Source organism: Sorex araneus, chromosome 2 (assembly GCF_027595985.1).
Source record: "Sorex araneus isolate mSorAra2 chromosome 2, mSorAra2.pri, whole genome shotgun sequence".
In the NCBI taxonomy this organism is placed as follows: Eukaryota; Metazoa; Chordata; class Mammalia; order Eulipotyphla; family Soricidae; genus Sorex; species Sorex araneus.
The window spans coordinates 70,286,698-70,309,151 of NC_073303.1; the positions used below are offsets into that span (position 1 = coordinate 70,286,698).

At 37.8% G+C, this 22,454-nt stretch overlaps 1 protein-coding gene and 1 non-coding gene across 3 annotated transcripts in view; both read right to left on the bottom strand.

The window, feature by feature from the left end:
• Positions 1-22,454, bottom strand: part of PKIA (cAMP-dependent protein kinase inhibitor alpha) — a 90,882-nt gene that overhangs the window by 10,181 nt on the left and 58,247 nt on the right. The window lies entirely within an intron of this gene.
• Positions 12,893-12,996, bottom strand: LOC129402882 (U6 spliceosomal RNA). Its single transcript, XR_008628912.1, has one exon. It is a non-coding gene; the product is annotated as a U6 spliceosomal RNA (small nuclear RNA).

Sequence of the window (22,454 nt, forward strand, 5' to 3'; positions counted from 1 at the left end):
AGTGGATTTGCTCAGAAAAAGGACTGAAAGGTGCCAAGAAAAGCTAAAGGCATCCTCAAAGATGAAATATCACTGGCTGAGCAAGTGGAAGCAAAGATAAACAAATGGGACTCTGTTAAGCGAAGAAACTTCTGCACTTCAAAAGAAACAGTGATCAAAATGCAGAGACAGTCCATGGAATAGAAAAATTATTTGCCCAATACCTATCTGATAAGTGGTTAATGTAAAAGATATATAAGGCACTGATGGAACAAGAATAAAACATCCAATCCCATCAAAAAATGTGGAAAAGAAATGAATAAAAATTTCCTCAAGGAAGAAATACAGATGGCCAAAAAGCATTTGAAAAAAAATTACTATACATTACTAATCATCAGGGTGACGCAAATCAAGACAATTATGAAATATCATCTTAAGCCACAGAGACTGGCACACATCAAAAAGAACAAGAATAACAAGTGCTGGTGTGGCTGTGGGGAGAAAGGGACTCTTCATTGTTGGTGGGAATGCTGACTAGTCCAGCCCTTTTGGAAGACGATATGAGCATTCCTCAAAAAACTAGAAATTGAGCTTCCATGCGACCCAGCAATATGATTTCTGGAAATACACCCCCAGGGCCCAGAACACACAGTAGAAAAGTCATCTGCATGTCTATGTTCACTGTAGCACTATTCACAATAGCCAGAATGTGGAAACTGAGTGCCAAGAACAGATGACTAGATAAAGAAACTACGGTACATCGACACAACAGAATGCAATGCAGTCACCAAAAAAAAAAAAAAAAATGAAGTCATGAAATGCGCTTATCAATGGATGGACAGAGAGTATCATGCTGACTGAAGTGAGTCAGAAGGTGAGGGACAGCAAAGAATGATTGTACTCAGTTGTAGGGTATAAAGAAAATCATAGTAGGAGACTAAAAGCCAAGGACAGTAGAAACAGGGGCCAAGAAGACTGGCCTACAGTTGGAAACTTGCTCCATGTAGTGGAGGGGGAAGAGCAGTGAGGATAGAGAAGTCCACCGTGACAGTGGTAGCTGGAAGTGATCACTCCAGATAAGAACTGCATGCTGAAAGGTGGTACAGGGATAAACCTGATAACCTTTCAGTACCTACATTGCAAACCATAATGCCCAAAAGGTAAGAGACAGAAGGAGAGTGAGAGTGGGAGAGAGGAAAAGTGCCTACCACAGAGACAGGTTGGTTGGGGTGGGGTGTGTGTGTGTTGGGGGTGGCAAGAGGGAAACTGAGGACTGTGGTGGCGGGAAATATACACTGGTGAAGGGAAGGGTGTTGGGACACTGTATGACTGAAACCAGATCATGAAAAGCTTTATAAGTGTGTATTTCAGGGTGGTTCATTACATAAATAAATATTATGGGAAAGACCATCAAGAATGCAATGCTTCTCCCATGGGCCACACCCTAGCAAGCAACAAAGCACCAATCTGGGCAGTTTGAAGGAATTTCTACTATAAAATCACTTTTGTAAAGCAAGTGAGTGCATCCTGTCATGGAAATTCACCTCCTTTGGAATCTGAGATGTGCAGGACTCTCTGACCTTGTCCCTCTGCCAAAGCCGAGGTTTGTAACTCCCCCCACATGGCCGACACTTCCCTCCCACACCCATATTTCTCTAGAGAAATTTACTTGTCTTCACTATTCATAATCTACTGAAAGTCTTTACTATTAGGGAAAACTCTGGAAATCCCAGTTAAATGTTCAAACTGACTTTCCTTTCCTGCAAAGAGCAATTCATCACTCCAGCTCGAGTCCATGGTTCCCTGAGAACTTGAAGTCCATTTTCTGTGCTATGGAGGTGAAGGGGGACTTCAGGTATAGCCAGGAATCAGGCAACCTGCAACATAATTGTGAGTCTGCCCAAAGGAAGAACTACAGCGTGACTTGTGAGCCACCTAAGTGACACACTTTTTGGAGAGCCCCTTCTCCCACTGATGCATCTTCAATGCCTAAACATTACAATAAATTATTTTTGGCTTTTTGGGTCAACACCCAGCAATTCACAGGGGTTACTCCTGGTTCATGCACTCAGGAATTACTCCTGGCAGTGCTCAGGGGACCATATGGGAAGCTGGGAATCGAACCCAGATTGGCTGCAAGCAAGGCAGCAATGCCCTACCCGCCGTGCTTTCGCTCCAGCCCCAACATTACAATAAAATTTTACCAAAATGTGCCGATGTCAATAGAACAGTCTATTCAAGACCTAATAATGATGAGGTTAAAAAAGGTAGGACCCACATATCACATGGGCACGCAGACTGTGACTCTTAAAATAATGACGCTCCGACTGTGCAATTTAGCACAGCAGCCAGTAGCACATTCTTTTTCTATTAGTTCTGGTTCTTCTAAAGCACACAAGCTGCGGGAACTATTAACTTAATCTCAAGGAAACTTTTATTTTTTTTCCTCTCTCTGTCTCTCTTTATGAGAGGAAGTTGAAACAGAAAAGAGGATGGCTTAACACAACACAAGTTTTGAAATTGGAACTGTACGTATGTTACATGTTTTACTGTGACTGCATTCTAAGAAATATCGAGTTCCATTCACTGGAATAAATCTATCATTTTTCTACAAGAGTATGTTGCAATGTTCATGATTTCATGTAAAATCTGAAAATGCACATCAGAAGATCCTGGATCAAGAACTGCTATGAGAATATCTCTGCTACGGAATCACGGGTGACTTCTAGAAAATAACTTCTATTCTGTTTTCTAATAAGCAAAGGAGTCAATTGGACCGTGTAGCCATTTGTGGCATTTCAAGTGAAAACAATGACCCTTACAAATTTCTCATCTCTAAAATCTCAAATTTAGGGACATGGAGATATGACAGTGGACAAGACACTTGCCTTGCACACCACCTCTGTGAACATTGTCAGAAGTTATGCCTTAGCTCAGAGCCAGGAGTAAACCCTGAGTACCATCAGTTCTTCCCCGCCCCCCCAACACAGAATAAAAGACCCCCCCAAAACAAACTTGAGTTTTGAAATTCTCCTTCGGGTTAAGTGACAGTATAGCACGTAGAGCATCTGTTTTGCACACAGCCAACTGTGTTCCATCTGTGCCAACTCATATGGTCTCAAAGCACCACCAGGAATAATTCCGAAGTATAGAGCCAGGAGGAACCTTTGAGCATCACAGCGGTGATCCCATAAAAACCCAGGAAAAAAAAATTCTCTTCTGTATCTCCACTGGACTTTTCTGTTTCTTTCTCTCTTATTATTGAGTCTGTTCATCAAACCAAACACACCTGAATTTTCCAAACACGTTTTATCTTATCTTAGTTTTTATCTTCTATTTTCCTTAGTCTTTTATCATAGTTTCTTCAGTACCATCCTGGATTAATCACACCATTTCATGAATGACATAAAATCAGCGTGAGAGGCCTGAGCGTGGGCTCACCAGGCTAAATGAAACACATGCTTTGCACACCGGTTCAATATATCACTCTTGGACTCCTGAGCACTCCCAGGAATGACCTGAGCAAAAAGCAAGAACCAGCAGGGGGCTTTGACCACAGCCAGATGTGCCTGAAAAATGAAACAAAAATCTGACCATTTGTCACTGTGGCTTTCCTAAGCCTCACCCAGAAAAATACCATGTGGGGCCTTTCTCTCTGATCGCATTATTCACTGGCCTGAGTGTTAGCAGTAAAACTCACAAAATTGTGTCAGTTAGCTCCACTACACTAGAATTTTTTAATCTATTATTGGAACTGTGGCTTATGACTCAGTGGCTATATAATTCTTTTGTCTACGTCTAGTTAATTCTTCCTTATACTCCCCCCATCCCTCTACCCTGAACTCTGGGAAGTGTGACAAACTCTTTCTATTCCACTCAACCACACACCACTGTTTAAGCGATGATCACTCCATCTTCATTTTCTGAGGAAATACAGCACATTTGCTTCAAACTGTCTGAAATTTCTTTCTGAAGTATATTTACAGTAAACAACTTTTTTTCTAGATTAACTAGCCTTTTCCTATAATTTTCTAAAAAATCTTATTTTATCCATTTGTTTTTTTTTCTCAGTAATTTGAGTATTCTCTTTTGAATATATCCCTCAAGTTTGGTGAACACATTCAAATCTTCTATTGCTAAAATAAATGAACCAACCCCATTTAACTATCCTTTCCTTATACTTTAGATATTTTTTGCACTAAGATCTTTCTTCTATTACAGTTCTCAAAAATGTTCAGGAATTATTTTCTTAATTTCTTTGAACAAACTTTAGAATTTTTGTGTTTCATTGATTTTCATATTTTATGAGGACTTTATATATTTATAATTGAAATGATATATGCCACCAACTTTATGTTGAAGCTTTTTGGCAGTCTACCATGTCTGACATTTGTACAATTTATGTTACTGTCAGCTATATGTACTGAAACTCTCCTAGTACCAATAATAAGTTATAGAGTGAGGATTATTGGCAGAAAAATTAGATATAACTGTATTTGTCTACATTTTCCCTACTTACTTTCTATACTCAGTCTAATCTCTCCATACTCAATCCATCATTAAATTGTAATAGATACATAAATTTCAAGGTGTCTGTAAAAACAAATTTTAATTATGTTTGTTTAATTTTAGCGAACATACATAGGACTTACTCCTGGCTCTGAGCTCAAGAATCATTCCTGGCAATACGCAGGAAACCACGTGCACAGGAATCCTTAATCCCTGTACCATTTCTGTGACCCGTACTTGAATTTTGTAGTTAAAGTGTCTAATACAGTGTCTGGCATATGGAGGTTGGTGCTGATTAAAAGCATAAAACAGGTGCTGGAGCGACAGTACAGTGTGCAGGGCTCTTGCCTTGCATTCAGTCGCCCAAGTTTGATCCCAGGCACCCCTTACGATTCTCTGAGCCTGCCAGGAGTGCAGAGCTAGGAGTAAGGCCTGAGCACCACTGAGTGCCTCAAAACAAAAACAAAAACAAAAAAAGTAGAACCAATAAAACCCTCTCCCCAATAAAAAAGTATATTACTTTCTTAATATCCATTAAAATATTTTGATTTCATCCTATGTCTCATTTGTATTAACAGATTCCTTTTCCTAAGAAGAAATTACTGAAACAAGGGCAAGTTTTCTAGGAATTTAGAATCAGCCCTCAACTTATTTTTTTTAACTTTCTGACTTGAATAACACATTTAATTTCATAATTTCTAATTCCTTAGTATAAACAGTATAAAAATACACATAAAAAATTCAAATTTATAACAGAAGACAGCAACAAAACACACAGATAAAAGTAGAATCATCATAGTACTAGAGAAACATAACAGAGGTGAGGGTAACTTGTCTTATACATGATACCTGAGCATTGCAGAGTGTAACCAAACTACCAAAAATCAAACCCAAACCACTACCACCACCACCACCACCACCTAACCCTCCCACCACCCCCCAAAAAACAAGTTTCAACAATATGCCATGATATATATCTAATTATTTTGTCCCTTAATATCCATGTCTAAGCTTGACTAGTTATGTTGATTTTTATTTGCTATAACCAGTCTTTACAGGGGTAAAACAAAAGAATAGTTTTAACCAGATTTATTCCTGAATTTTTCTACTACCAGGAAGAAAACGACTTTTGTTGCTTTAAGTTTAGCCACTCACTTTCATACCTGCTCACTTGCAGAATTAGCCACAGAATGTTTCCAAAATTTTCTTGTGGGCACATTTGCTCGAGTCTCCTATTATACCCAGAATACCCTCCCCTAAAAAGTCTCCTTGTTGACCAAAGTTCTGCCTTCACAGTTCAGCCAAATTTCATCATTTTTACTTCTTTCCACCCTCTCTTCAGTTAGTAGTCCACCAGGCCTGATTTGTGTGGGTACAGGACAATACATACTATCTAGCATTATCAAAGAGGTTAGCGCTCCTGGAAACACATCATAATTCTGCCAACACAGAAACTGCCTTTCATTAACGCTTTCATTGCAAACTATTCTAATCAACTCCCCTGCATAAATTCCGTGCTAAATAAAAGTATGTTATATAAGACTGAAGAGCTAGTAGAGCAGAAAAGGGATTTGCCGTGCACTCGGACAATCCCTCTTTGATCTCTGGCACCCCATATGGTTCTCTGAGCACTGCCAGGAGTGATCCCTGCGTGCAGAGTCAGGAGTTAGCCCTGATTAACTGCCGGGTGTGATCCCCAAACAAAACAAAAGTATATTAAGTAGAACTGAACAAAGGAGAAGAAATGTACTAATCACCTTTCATCGGTACCCACAGAGAACTTCCTTATTCCCTGATTATATTAAGACCTAATCTTAAAAATGTCAGGTTTTCTGAGTCAGAGGGATAGTAGAATGGCTAGATACTCAGGAGTGATCCCTGCGTACAGAGCCAGAAGTAAGCCCTGAGCACTGCCAGGCGTGGCCCCAAGAAACAAAAGCAAGAAAAATCTTGAGGTTTCTACAGGAGAAGTGTCCAAGTTTTAGTGATCTGTCTTCAACATTGTTAACTCTATTAACTGCGTGAATGGAACTTAGGACTTGCAAAACCCCAATCCATTTTTTTTTTCCTGCTGATCTTGGCTGCTTAACTGTGTTATAAATATGAATAAAGTTTCTGACCTTGAAGTAATTTGGTGCTGTTAGTTATATTTTCACCATCTGCTCTATATCATTAGAGAGCACAGTGCATATTTCTCTGTTACTTTAAAGGCTTAGAGCTGGACATAATATCTACCTAAAAGAAAACTTGAAAAAAAACCTTCGGAGAAATTGAAGTTAGAGAAATAAGTTTACTGGTCTCAAAAATTGTGGTTACTGCCTTTTACTTTTAGTCTATATCACTTTTTGAAAAGACTGTGTATTTTTGTGTTTTTTTTTTTGTTGTTGTTGTTTATTTGCTTTTGGGTCACACCCAGCAGTGTACAGCACGTACGTACTGCTGGCTCTGCACTCAGATCACTCCTGGCTGGACTAAAGGTTTTATTTTAAAAACACAACTGTTGCTACTTCTCATCTGATACCACTGATATGAAGCAAAAATATACTTATTTTCAGATGAAAAAATCTCTTAATTATTAACTCATCATTCTAAATAATACACAAAACTATGACTTAAACTCATGCCTTTGCATTTTGCACCTAGAGCATTATTTTTGAAATAAAAGTCCTTTTTTAAAAAAACACTATCATTTTTTATATAGTAGGCCATAATAATAGACACCGTGAGGGTATTCATCTATGTCACTTCACTGATAATTTTTTAAAAGATCTGAAGTACTAAGAATGAGACAAAAAGATAGTGACAATTTCCATGAGAACATAGAAATTAAAAGGCATAGTATTATGACTTGAGTAACTAATCCCCGTGGCAATTCTGGTTGGGAGGGGAGCCAACACCCTAATTTGAATTTTTTTGGTGTGTACTCCTAAATATTAGGCAGATGAAATAGAGTTATAATAGATGAAATCGTGTTATGAAAGACGCAAATGTACGTACATTGTGGTTTACCTGAAAATGCTTAAGTCTTAAAAGTTGTATAGATTAGTAACAATAATGATAACCGTGGATAAGGCTTGTTCCTGCAAAATTTTCCTCCACTTAAGCATTTTAAAATGTAATTGCTAAGGATCTATGAAATTATGTAATCTGCCTCAACCTGGTTGGAACTGAAGATACTATGTTGAGTGAAGTCTTTCTTCTTGAAGAAGAAAGACAAACACAGGGGCTGGAGCAATAGCACAGCGGGTAAGACATTTGCCTTGCACGCGGCCGACCCGGGTTCGATTCCCAGCATCCCATATGGTCCCCTGAGCATTGCCAGGGGTAATTCCTGAGTGCAGAGCCAGGAGTAACCCCTGTGCATCACCAGGTGTGACCTAAAAAAAAAAAAGCAAAATAAAAAAAAAAAGAAAGACAAACACAGGAGGATCTCATTTATCTGTAGTGTATAGAATAGCGGATGAAAAAATTCATTACAGTAAAATGTGGATGTCTAGATAACCCATCACCCCCTTGTTTAGAGAAGGAAAAGGAATCAAAGAAGGGGGTAGTTGAAAAAGAAAGCAGGAAGTAATGGGGGAACTGGGATCAGGGCTTCAGTTATATGGCGATATGGGTGAGTGGTACAGCCATATATCCACAGACTCAGCCACACTGAAAACATGAGACCTAATCTGAAACCACTGGAATTCTGTACTATGCCTGTCTAGTTGACAGGCGGCAAAGGAGGAGAGGTTGGGGGGGAAGGGTATATGGAAACACTGGTAAAGGGAAGTTGACACTGGTGGTGGGATTGTTGAAATATTATGTGCCTAAAACTCAACTATCAAGAGCTTTGTAAATCACAATTCTTTAATTCAAAAATTTATTTTAAAATGTAATTGCTAGATTGAAGTGCACGTGATTTTTGATCTCTTAAGTAATATAAAAACTAAGTATCAAGAACTGTTATACTATATAAGCCATTATAATCACTGTCACTGTTATCCCGTTGCTCATTGATTTGCTGGAGCAGGCACCAATAACATCTCCATTGTGAGACTTATTGTTACTGGTTTTGGCATATCGAATATGCTACGGGTAGCTTGCCAGGCTCTGCCGTGCGGTCCAGATACTCTCGGTAGCTTGCTGGGTTCTCTGAGAGGGGCGGAGGAATCAAACTCGGGTCGGCTGCATGTAAGGCAAATGCCCTACCACTGTGCTATTGCTCCAGCCTAAGCCGTTATAATAATTACTTTAATAATAATTATCATTATACATGTTGTATTTAATTTGTTACTTTATCAGATTGTCTTTATTTTTATATTGGGCCACACCTGTGTTGTTCAAGACTTACTCCTGGTTTTGTGCTCATGAATAACTCCTGGCAGTGCTGGGGGGACCCCATGTGGTGCTGGGGATCAAACTGGAGCCAGCCTTGTAGAAGGCAAGCACCATGACCCCTGCTCTCTCTCTCTAGCCAAGGTTGTCAGATTTTTTTTTTCAGTAAAATGAACTATAGCTGACAAACAAGTACAAATATCATAAATGAAGGATTACACATTTCAAACAAGTATGAAAATCCTGACTTGTACAATGGCTTTGCATTTCTTCTCATGATTATAGTTTTTTTAGTCAATTTCCCTAAGAAACTAAAAATGATTACTTTTACATGTACAGTAGCTGTTATATTTTAATTTCAGTGAAACCTTTAAATATAGGTGTTCTATATAGTGATACAGCTGTTAGAGATGCAGTTCTATCTTTTTAACCACAGGTACTTTTTTTTGCTTTGAAATTTTGGGAAAACTGCCATTAAAAATTACATCTGACAGATACTCAGCAAATTATTCTTTTCAGTGAAATAAAGTCTAATAAATATTAGCAATTGGTAAAGGCTTAATAGACTAGTAGTTATCCCACATTCTAGTCTTACAAAATTAATCATGCAACGTTCTAACACCCATCTCTTCATCAGCTTATACTTCCCACTGTCAATGACTGAATGTCTGACTGAAACCCAATCACGAACAACTTTGTAATTGTGCATCTCACGGTGATTCACTATAAAAGGGGAGAAAAGTTGAAAAAAACCTTACAGGTTAAAAAATAAAATAAAAACAGTAAGTGTAAAACTTGGAGCATTTACTAAAAATGGGCTTTTATTCTTTACTACTTTCATGTTTGTGATGTTATAATTAGAATTTTTAAGACATGCCAAAATAGTAGTATTGGTTATAGGCAAGATAATAGGGTGTGTTTTTTTTGGTTTTTGGCTTCTATTTTTTGGTATTTATAAAAAGACTCTCTCACTAAAATTCAGTCTGATTAGAGAAGAAAAAAATACTACTACCCTCCTACTTAAAGTTAAACTTTTTAAAGGATGAATATCTATCTACATCTAAATATTTGACCAAATTCATGATATTTTTCTTTTTATTTGTCTACAGTTTTAAAAGCCTCATTTTCCTATTCCTTAATCAAAAAACAGTATTCTGGCTTTCTAAAAATTCTTCCTTTCTAAAACAATTTCCAAACAGAGATTTCTGATTTATGTTGGTCTTTACCTTGCTTGCCTTTTATGTTTTCTAACAGCGTATCTACGAATTGGTTAAAAGAACAACATATTTACATGAGTAGAATGTCCAGATTTAGAGAGATGATAAGAATATAGAAAAAAGTATTTACTTACGTCTCCTGTTTTAAACAAACTGGAGTGTTCCACATAGGTTTATCCTAGAAGAAGTTGGGCTATGAAGTTGCTAAAATGATTTTTATAGTGACATTGAGTCATGAGCCAAATGGTGACTGGATAACATGCTAATTTTACTCCTGTAAATGGGGACACATGAAATGAGACTCACAGGGTTGGAAGAAAGAATGGAGAGCATTGCCATCGGCTCCACTGAAGAAGTTTCTCTGATACTCATTGCATGACTTCTTCTACATTTCAAAGAGAAGGATGGTATTCTTGTTGATTATTACACAACTTTTCGATTCTTTGGGAAATCAAGTGAAGTATAATAAAAGCCCTTGAAAAATTTATGATGTGCTTAGGGTTAAGGCTCCACAGTTTTTCTAAGTTGTTTGGCCGAAGATAGCCATTGCTTCTCAAAAATTAATGCGAACCCTATAAAGCTTTTAATTACGTAGGTTTTATCTGAAAACATTTATTATAAGATAAATTAAATTTGCTATTTAAAAATTATTTTGAGATGTACAATATAAACTATAAACCCACTACACGTTTATATATATAATGCTTTCATATATGTTTTTATAAAATAGAATGTATTGGGACAGAGATGGGAACAGTGAGTAACCTGGGTTTGAACTATACCACCATGTGTGTTCCTCTAAGCACTGCAGGGAGTGATTCTTGAGCACAGTGGCAGGCTAAGTCCTGAGCACCACTGGGGGTGACCTATCTCCCCAAAACAAAATAATAAAGCGAAATCTGTTTTCATTGCAAAAAATGACATGAGCATTGTTTTACATTCTGCGATTCCCCAGGTTAATGATGTAATTCTTGGAAATCTGAGAAACATCTTTTTCATATCTGCTTCTGCATTATATCTATATAATATGCTGTTTTCGTTGAAATATACAAAAAAAAAATGACCTCACAGATTTTTGTACTTGGAAATCTGAAGAGAATTTTAGTAGCATTTTTTTTTTCTTTTTTGGGTCACACCTGGCGATGCACAGGGGTTACTCCTGGCTCTGCACTCAGGAATTACCCCTGGCCATGCTCAGGGGACCATATGGAATGCTGGGATTTGAACCTGGGTCTGCCGCGTGCAAGGCAAACGCCCTACCTGCTGTGCTATCTCTCCAGCCCCCAGAATTTTAGTAGCATTTTTAGGTTACTGTCAATTAAAAAAAAAAAGCTGTGGTGTTGAACCTATAATCATACCATACTCTACTGAATTTTTAAAGTAAATCTAGGCTGATCTTTTGCACATGCATTTATTTATTTTTCAATATAAAGCAGCAGTCATTTGGAATTTATTGGTTAAGTTTGGCAAAATTGAAAAAGGGCACCATATTTTATTATGTAGCATGACAATTGTTAGTAACACCACCTGCCTCATGAGAGGAAAAAAACAAATAAAAAAAATTTTAAGAACCAAGAAACACAAAAGTTAAAAAAAGTAGATAAGTTTTTCAAAATTGCAATGTTTTATCAATGGCAGCATCCATGATTCGTTTTACTTCCCCTTAATCACCTTCAAAAAATCTTTGCCAAGTATTCACATTTAAAAAGAAAGACTTGTGGTTTCTTTTTTTCAAGCAAAAAATGGTATGGAATGAATAAAGTGGCTATTCCACCTTTCAATCAATATTTACATGAGACAACTAGGCAACATGGCACAAGTTCTTCATGCAACTTCCCATTTTATTACAGAGAATATATTAAAAAAATTGCCTATCAAGATCAAGATTTAACAAAATGAATCTTACACTGCTTCATCAAGAACACTCTCTGATAACTCTTGTCTATTTAAAATATTAAATTTGTATGTGAAATGGTACAGAATTAACAGGTTACTACTAGAGCCTGGTGCCACTGACATGACAGGTGGGAAGATGTTATAAGTTTTCCCTACCATGCATGGCATTAGTGTGCAAATGTCAGCCAATCGAAAAAGGCAAATAATGTTAGCATCATTAAGAAAATGATTTGGGGGCCAGGAATTAGTACAAGTCTTCCCCTAAATTATTTTGAACTTGGGAAATAACTGAAAGTATCACAGTGGCTGACTATAAGTTTCAAGAACATACAGAAGGAGTCCATGAATCAAATTATCGTAAAATGTTGATTTGCATATAAGATAAGGGCAACTAATCTGATAAATAGTATAGATTATAGAGGTAAAGTTTTTGTAACAAACTTAACTAAGCAAGTTTGGATTCCTATTTGAATACTCTTCAAAAGCTCTTGGACCCTTGCAATATATTCCCAGGAGTAGAATTGCCCAGTTACATGGAAGTTTAGTTCGTAGGTTTTCTTTTGTTTGTTTGTTTGTTTGATTTTACTTAAACAGCATATCTAATTTTTAAATTAAGTATGAATTTAAACAGAAAGTCTGAAGAGAAAGGCAATTTCAGGGATAAGGAAAAGGTTTGCATCTGCACTTTAAAACGTGGCTCTATGCGTTCCCCTGAGCACTGCTGGGTACAGCTCTGGAAGCACATCGCTATTGGCTATTGTCTTCCACGAAGGCTGCCTAAGTGGGGCCAGTTAGCATCCTCACTAGCAGTGAATGGGGATCCCTATCTCCTTACCTCCTCACCCACACTGACTGTTGTTCCTTTTGATGAGTGTCAGTCTCTCTAGTATGAGGTGATATCTCATTGTGGTTTTGACTTGCATTTTCCCTGATGACTAGCAATATGAGCATTTTTTCATGTCCTTTGGCATAAAAATATGGAAGACTTAAGAATTTGTATCATCTGTGTGCAAGTACAATGCGAATCTTCTCTGTATTGTTGGAATTTTAATATATGTGCTGCTGAAGCGAGTACTCAGATTCATTCTTACAAAACAGGTCAATGGTTTACTTCTATAAATTTCTGCGCCCTCAAAGCTTTAGCTCACAAATCAGGTGGCTTACAGTTGACTCACATTAGCTGATATCAGGATTCCAGAACTTAATGCTTTATTAACTACCATTATTTCATGAATTGGGGTATTTTCTAGTGTTTAAAAGTGAAGGGTATGAGGACTGGAGCAATAGTATAGCAGGAAAAGTGCTTACTTTGCACATAGCCAACTGGTCCCTGAGTACCCCAGGTGTGGCCTCCCAAATAATAATACATTAAATATATATTAAATATATTTTTAAAAAGTGAATCACAGCACTATTCACAATAGCCCAAATCCAGAAATAATATAAGTGTCCATCAACAGATGGCTGGATAAAGTAACTATGGTACAATGATAGAACTAAATACCCAAACCACAAAGTCAATGATACCAAAAAAGTCATGAGACCAAAAGTTAAATAAACAAACTTAAAAAGGTGCATGTCGAGAAGGCAGGCTAGGGCAGGTGGGGGTGGGAGAGGGAGCCTGGGGTCCCTATCGGTGGGTAGATGACTCTGGTTGCTGAGCTGGAGATGAGCACTGTCTGTCTAAAACCCAACTATGAGTAGCTGTCAATTATGGTGCTATCACAAAATAAAATGAAGGGGAAAAGTAGGGGCAAAAAGAGAAAAAAAAAAGAATAACTGTGGTACATACACCCAAAGGAATAAGACTGGGCTTTAAGAAAAGATAAAATTATGCAATTTGACACTATGCGGATGAGTCTGGAGATAGTCCAAAGGAGAGTTCTAGACACAAAATCATTTCCCTCATATGTGGAAGATAAAGAAGTACAGCAGGGGAATATCAAATGCCCAAAGGCAACAGAAGCTGAGAAATAGTCTTCAGTAGGAAGTTCCCACAAGCAGCGGGGAGGGACGCTGGGACAATGGTGGACGGAAGCAGACGCTCTGGGGGAGGGTGTTGTTCGGGATGTTTGATGTGTGGAACCCTATTAATAACATTTTAATAAGTCACAGTGCCTAAAATAAAGTAAAAATTAAGAAAATAAAATGACAAAGGAATATTGAAAAAAAAGTGAATGGCAACATACAACAAATTAAAAACCACATTACTAATAGCAGCAGGAAAATTAGTCTATAATGACATTAAAAAATTAAATACATTGGGCCTTTTTGATAATACAGCAGGCAGGGTGTTTGCCTTGCATGCAGCCAACCTAAGTTTGATTCTTGGCATATCATATGGTTCTGGGGCACTTCCAGGAGAAATTCCTGAGTGCAGAGCAGGGAGTAACCTCTGAGTATTGCCAGTGTGTCCCCCAAACAAGGGAAAATTAAATAAATTGGAATAAAATTTTCCAAAGAAGTTAAAGACATGTACATGGAAAATAATAAGGCACTGGAAGAAATAGAAGGCACAAGCAGACGGAAAGATATTCCATATTCATGAATTGGAGAATTAACATTACTAATTACTAAATTACTGTATTATTTATAGCATTGCACAGATTTAATGAAATCTCTCTAAAAACTCCAATAGTATTTTTCACAGAAACAGTACAAAATGACATGAAATTTATTTAGCACTACAAAAGACCCTGAACAGAAAGAACACAGAGACAAAAAAAAAAGAAGAAGTTGAAATGAAGGTATCATGATTCATGACTGCAAATTATATGACAAAGTGATAGTAATTCAAAAGGTATATTATAGAGGTCTGGAGAGAGTCCAGTGGATAGGATTTTGCTTGTCTTGCATGCAGATGACCCAGGTTCAATTTTCAGCATCACGCATGTTCCCCAGAGCCCATAGGAGTAAACCTTGAACACTGCTGGGTGTGCCGTCTCCGAACATACACAAAAGAGTATAATACTGCACTTCAAAACATACACAGTGAACAATGAAAAAATTTGAGACCTCAGAAGTAAAATCACACCTATTGGTGTAATTAACAACAATGAATTTACAACAAAGTCTAAGTGCAAGGAAAATATCTTAAAACACAATGTCTGGAAAACTGGAACCATGTGAAAAAAAGGGTTAATTATTCCATTATCAAATATAGCACTGTAGCACTATAGCACTGTCGTCCCGTTCATCGATTTGCTCAAGCGGGCACCAGTAACGTCTCCATTGTGAGACTTGTAACTGTTTTTGGCATATCTAATATGCCACGGGCAGCTTGCCAGGTCCTGCCTTGTGGTTGGCTGCATGCAATGCAAATGCCCTACCTGCTGTGCTATCACTCCAGTCAAAATAAATAAAGAATATTGGTGATGACGTGGAAAGAAGAAAATCCTATACATATTTCTGGAGATGCAAATTATGCAGCTGTAATGGAAATCAGTACAAAAAATAATCAAGTATTTAAAAACGGAAAGTCCGCACAATCCCTGAGTGCAGCTGGATACAGCATAAAACAAAACCAAAAAAAGCACCAAATTTTACACAGAAAGACAGCAGCAAGGTCAAGACAAGCTCTTTTTGGGCCAGAGCAGTAGCACAGAAGTGGGGAACTTGCCTTGCTCACTGCTGACCAGTGTTCAATCCCCGGAACCCACAACACCACCAGGAGTGATGCCTGAGCGCAGAGCAGAGTAAGCCCTGAGCAGGGCCAGTGTACTCCCCAAACAAAACTAATCAAAACAAAACAGGACAAATTTCCTCTATATTCTTTTTGTTTGCTTTTTGGGGGAGGACCACACTCTCTGGCGATGCTCAGAAGTTAGTCCTGGCTCTGCACTCAGGAATTACTCCCAGCAGGGCTGAGGGGACCACATGGGATGCCAGGGATTGAACTCGCATTGGCCACCTGCAAGGCAAACAAATGCCCTACTCATTGTACTATCGCTCCACACCCTGTATTCTAAATTCAAGCATTGCCCATTTTTGTTCAGAAATCCTTGCTAGAATAATTTTGCCTGTTGTGAGAAAACTGGAGCGATAGCACAATGGGTAGGGCGTTTGTTTTGCACGCGGCTGACCTGGTTCGATTCCTCCATCCCTCTTGGAGAGCCCGGCAAGCTGCAAGAGTATCCTGCCCACATGGCAGAGCCTGGCAAGCTACCCTGGCGTATTCGATATGCCAAAAACAGTAACAACAGTCTCACAATGGAGATGTTACTGGTGCCCGCTCGAGCAAATCGATGTACAATGGGACCACAGTGACAGTGACATTATGAGAAAAAATGTCCTTTGATGATTTTTCAATCAAGTTTTGGACAAACACTATTAGAAATACTACCCCACCTAGTTTAAATGGGAAAAAATTATTCTTTCCTGAGTTGTAGTCTGTATTAACATTCTGCCATACAAAGAAATGCTTCAGTATTTAAAACTAATTCTCACCTCTGAGCTTTTATTCAACAATTCTTCTGATCCCCACTGATGGGATAATTATGACTCATATGTTGTTCAAGATTTTTCAGATACATATGTCTGTTTGATGCCCATATATTATTAATGCTTATCTCTCTCTATTTTCCTCTATTTTTTAAAATCTGGTCACACCTTTTGATCTCTTATTTTCAATACTTGCTTCATTTTGGGGTCACACCCAACAGTGCTCAAGGCTTCCTTCTGGCTCTGTGCTCAGGGATCACTCCGGGGCTCAAGGGAGCACTAAAAGTGTTGGGAATCAAACCAAGTCAACTTCATGCAATGTAGGTGCTTTACTAGTTGTACTTTATCACTAGTGCCATAAATTAATCTCTTTTTATGAAAACTTTTTATGAAAAGGGAGCCTCTTGCCCGCACACCTGGCTGTCTTTCCTGGGCCCCCTGGGAGGGGTTGGGCTCCAGCTTCCTTCCCCGTCTCAAGCAGAGCTCCTGGCAGCCGAAGACCTCTGGAAGCTAGCCACAGCCATGCTCAAGGCCCCTCTCCACACGTTTGGACAAGCCTCACGCATGAAGGTACTGGCAGAGGAACCCAGGTGTGTGTAATCCCATCAACGACCAACATCCAGAGACTTAAAAGCAAGCTCCCAGAAGTGTGTGGCCGCTTTGCAGTCGTGCGATATCTTACAACCTACTTCTCCCTCTGGGAGAAACTGGCAAGCTACTGAGAGTTTCCTGCCCACATGGGACAGCCTAGCAAGCTTCCCATGGTGTATTCATATGCTAAAGCCAGTAACAGGTGGATGTCATTTTCCTGACCCTGAAAGAACCTCCGATGCAGCATGGCATCATTGGGAAGGCCGAGTGGAGAGAGGCTTCTAAAGTCTCAGGATTAGGACGAATGGAGAGGTTACTGAGCCCGCTCGAGAAATTGACGATCAATGAGATTTCGTGATTCGTGATGAAAATTTATTGAAAATTTCACTGATCAACATTAAATTCTATTTTTGCTTTCTGTAATACTAAACCAAGCTTTATAATGAGATATCTAAGACTGCTAAAATTAAAATCAGAAGCACAGTTTATCTTTCTTAGGAATTATTGTCATGGGTGACTTGACCAATGATTTCCAAGAGTTTCATCAATTTCTTTGATCACTTCCAGTTGACCTCTTCATTCTACTTAGTAACAGCAATCTTTTCCTATTTCTTGGTTCTTCTTGATTTTACTTATATTTCATTCCTCTGCTTTCCAAAGAGAGTTTTCCTACTGACTTTACGGGGAAGATTAAGGTAATCCTACAAACATTTCCATCCCTCTACCTACTCCCGCTTCTTTGCCCAACAACATCATAGCCCACGATGCTGCCAAGATAGAAGGATGAGGTGGCAGTGGCACGGGGATTAAATTGAAGTCTCTTGGTTGTCTTGGATACTTTAAGACACTTTAAGTCATAATCTGGACCTTCTTGATGGAGATCCCAAACAGCAGTAATGTGAAGGTCATCAGGGATGTGTGTCTGAGGTACAGAGGTTTCCTGTAAGTAAGGTCATCAGGTGTGTGTGTCTGGGATACATAGGTTTCAACTCATGGCTTCACATTTGCCTGGTAGAGAAACTCTATATCACTGAACCATCTTCTTTCCCTAATTCTTATTTTTTTGTTCTCAGCATAAAAGATGTCAATTTCTCTATTCACTAGTTATTTCCCCCAATATCAATTCCTGAATGGAGGCTGCGATTTTATTTTCTCTCCCATGGGCTTCCCACCCCCCACCTCCCAACCAACAATTTGTCTTGTGCTTCTGGAGTTTCTTATTTACTTCCCTAAGTCTACAAAAGTGCTCCTGTAAATTCTTTCAACACCCCCCATGGACCCAGTGGGGCTAAGGTTTGATCTCATTCTTTCCCTTCACCCGTCAATTATCACTTGCTTACCTTATCACTTATAATTATAGAGGACATGTATTCAAACCTATTATTTACCATTTCACCCTTTGTTTTATCACCAGAATGAATGATGTTTATAAAACATAAATAGTACTAAGTGATCTTCAGTGGAACTAGGGCACCTACAAAACTAAGTTCACTTTTTCCCATGACCTTCCAGAATTGGAAGCTAATATACTTTACTCGTCTCATTTACTTTATCTTTGTCTCATCTTCCTTATTTGTGACTTTGGGTCACAATACATGCTTGCACTAACTCTGCTGTTCCTGTATTTTCCCGCGATGCTTCTTGATACAGTGCTGCTTTCTCACCCAACTTCCTCAGCTCTGCTGTCCATGGGCTCTGCTGTCCATCTGCTCTGCTGTCCATGGGCTGGTAGTCACAGCGTTCTCCCATTTCTAGTTAAAATGAATGACTCTACTACAGTGTGTAACTTAGCACTATATGAGGCATATTTTCATATTTTCTCCCTATATGTACTTGACTTTGGGGTCCTTGATGTTTCATGCTCTCAACGTTTGGCACAAGAATTTTTAAAGTTGTTCTTAAAACTACATCCGTATCTTGAAGATTTTTTTAAAAATCATTTTAGTTGGGATCTATATTGGCTAAGTAAATTTGTCAAGGTTATACTATAGTAAAAATAGACTGAGAAGATATTTTCATATTATTGTTCAATCTATTTTTTAGTCTTGTAAGATTTTTCATCAATTTAAAGAGATTTAAAATGTAGATTTAAATTGAGATTTTAAACTGTAGGCATTTATTCTAAAATGCTTCTTATTCTGTATATTTGCCCATACAACAGGAAACTTCCTCTTTTTCTTTTCTCTTCTTCTTTTTTAAAATAGTGACTTTCTAAAGCAACAACAACAAAAAGATTTCAATAATTCCTTAGAACTCTTATTTTCACTTTTTAAAGGTCTGGTTATGGCTTGTGTAGTTGTTTTTGAAAATAAAATATGGATGACTAATGAAGAAAATTAATGCATGGAATGATTTGTCCTCTAGTTAGAGCTTTTTGCATCGTTTAATATTTCAAAGAGTTTATAAATTATTTATTAGCTAATCTTTGCAACACCCTGGGTGAGACAGTCAATTAACCAAAGATGTACTGCTGGTTGGCAAGGAACGTCTGATCTTACTTGAATACTAGAGAAGATGAAGGGGTTAACCAACTAGCCCATGCCCCCCTCAGACACTGGTGGTACTTAAGTCAGAATAGGGACCAGGGCTTATTCTCATAAGCATGACAAAAACACTGGAACTGGAGCTGTACTTCATTCTAAATCTTTTGTCTTACCTCTTTTCTGTAATAGTTCGAAGACAAAAGATACTTTTAAAATCTATATCACTTTCTCATTGAACCAAGAGGAGACTATTCTTCCTATGTCAAATAAGTAGTTTCAAAATGTTTTGACACTGACACATTTCTTCTCAAATAACTCACTATTAACATTTCCATTTTCTAAATAACAAAAAAGGGGTCAAATCAAGATTAGTACCATTTTTTTCAGTTTACTCTGAGGTCTAGCAATGACCATTTCAGTAAACAAAATACTAAAAAACAAAAAGTGTTTACTGTGGAGTCATTTATAATAGCAACAGCAAAAATATTAATGTGTCAGGCTATATGACACTTAAAATATGTTAATTACACAATTTTTACTTATCGTCAATTTTATCAAATAGGAATACATCATCTTAAAGATAAAATAACGACTGTTTAAAGACATTCATTAAGTCATAAAACTATGTGACTTAACCACTTACATAACGAGTTTCTAACATGAGTTCTGAGACATACTAGTCATATTTCATCTTCTATTGGTGGTTTACTCAATATTTCCTTTTAATTAAGTAGGCAGCTCATGTTCTGTGATGAGACATTGCTCTATGATATTTTACTGACATCCCACAGAATCAGATATTAAATATTATCATCAGGCACACGTAATAGTAACACAATTATTGTTTGTTGATCTTAATATTTGTTCTATAAAAACTGTGTATTCCAACTCCTACATATCTGCTCTAACCATCCAGAAGATAGCTATCATCTTCAAATGCCTCACTGTTCACTCTTGTGATATTAAAAGCAAACTTGCAGGGACTAAATATTTTAGAACTCACGAAAATATTAGTCACCTTAAAACTGGTTCCAGGGGCTGGAGTGATAGCACAGGGGGTAAGGCGTTTGCCTTGCACGTGGCCGACTTGGGTTCGATTCCAGCATCCCATATAGTCCCTGAGCACTGCCAGGAGTAATTCCTGAGTGCAGAGCCAGGAATAACCCCTGTGCATTGCCAGGTGTAACCCAAAAAGAAAAAAAAAAGATTCCAAATTACCGGAACCATTTTTGGAACCCATATGGGTTTCCAGAATTTGGAAATACGGCTCTCATAATTTGGAACTTAATATTTTAATATTTTGAATTTAATATTAACATGAAACCCATATTTTAACCTAGTAAATTTAATTTAATATTTTAATTTAATTCCTTAATATTTTAATATTAATATCAGTACTTAATACCTTTCATGAAACAATTTTCCTTTAATTATCTATTAATGATTTTGGATATCAGATTTGGGTATATTTTAGTGAATTTGACATAACACTGTGTGGAGCATCTTGAAGTGCAATTGCCTAATCCAGAGAGAGAGGTCTGAAATCAGTGCTGCTCAAGAGGCATCGGGAGCATCTTCAGTAGATGAACATCGAGAAACTAGGCACACATTAGCGACACCTGGTCTAGGGGAGGGAAAAAGGTGTAAGTGACTGAGAGTGGAGAGCACGGGTTCCGGTAGGAGCCCTTTGGATAAGAATCCTGAGATTGCCTCTGGGTGTCCAAGCAGAACTGGTACAAATCGCAGAGTGATACTCTTTGATCACAGTAAGTGGAGAAGCAAACAGCTGAAGTCTAAAAATGGCACTTAAACATACCATGACAGTACATTTAAAGTAAATTCGAATTGTTTCCCATTCTAAACGGGAGAAAATGAGTAGTCAAAAACACACATTCACACACACTTTGAATACATTCACTTAATCAAATCAGTATTTTATTTTTCCTTTTTCCTTTGGCTTTTGCGAATGATACTCAGGGGCCCTCCAGGGCTCCTGTGCTGGTGATGGTACCGAGGGCTGAACTGCGAGGCAGGAGCCTTGAGCTCTGTCTTCTCTCTCTGGCTCCTAAACCAGTGTTTTAGCACAGCTTCGAAACATTTGTTCCACTTGAAATAGGGACTAACTGATGCACCATGCCTCTTCTTAGGCATAAAAGGAAAGCACATGCTATAGAACTGTTCCTACATACTTTACAGAAATATGTATTTACATATATATATAATCATTTTCAATTTAGCTGACTTCTAGAAGCTAGTTTTCTATATAGTATTCAATATCTTCTTTTATTGAAAAATTTTGAAGTTTTTCATTTTCTCCCTACCAGCCTGAATATTAGATTTATTTATTAATCTGCTTATTAATTGAATAATCTTCAGCACAAATTTAACACTATCATGCATTCACTTTAACTGGACACAAGACTTAAGTATTTCAGGCATAAAAAATAGACTCAAAGACAAAAGGAATTTCTGAAGAACAGTAATACAGATTAAATATATATATATATTCAGGACACATCACTCTTACAGGGAAACATATTGAAAATAGGTAGTTAAATTTTATAGCATCATAGATTACAGAACCAACTAAATTAGCCACCAAAAAATTATTCTAAAATTTATAAAGTCACTATTGAAAATTAGAAAAATATTTACAAGAAGACAAATAATCACTGCATGTATTTTGGTCATGAGACAAGTTGTCTCTGAGAACCTCATGGCATTTTATAGATGATCCAAACCACAGTACTATCAATATTGATATTTCTATCATTGATTCTTTTTTTTTTGCTTTTTTGGGTCACACCCAACAATGCTAAGGGGTTATCCTGGCTCTGCACTCAGGATTACCCCTGGTGGTGCTGTTCAGGGGACCATATAGGATGCTGGGAATCGAACCTCGGTCAGTCGTGTGCAAGGCAAATGCACTACCTGCCGTGCTATCGCTCCAGCCCACTATCATTGACTCTTAATGATTACTGGGAATCATCATTGTCATTCTATTTTATTACAAGAAACA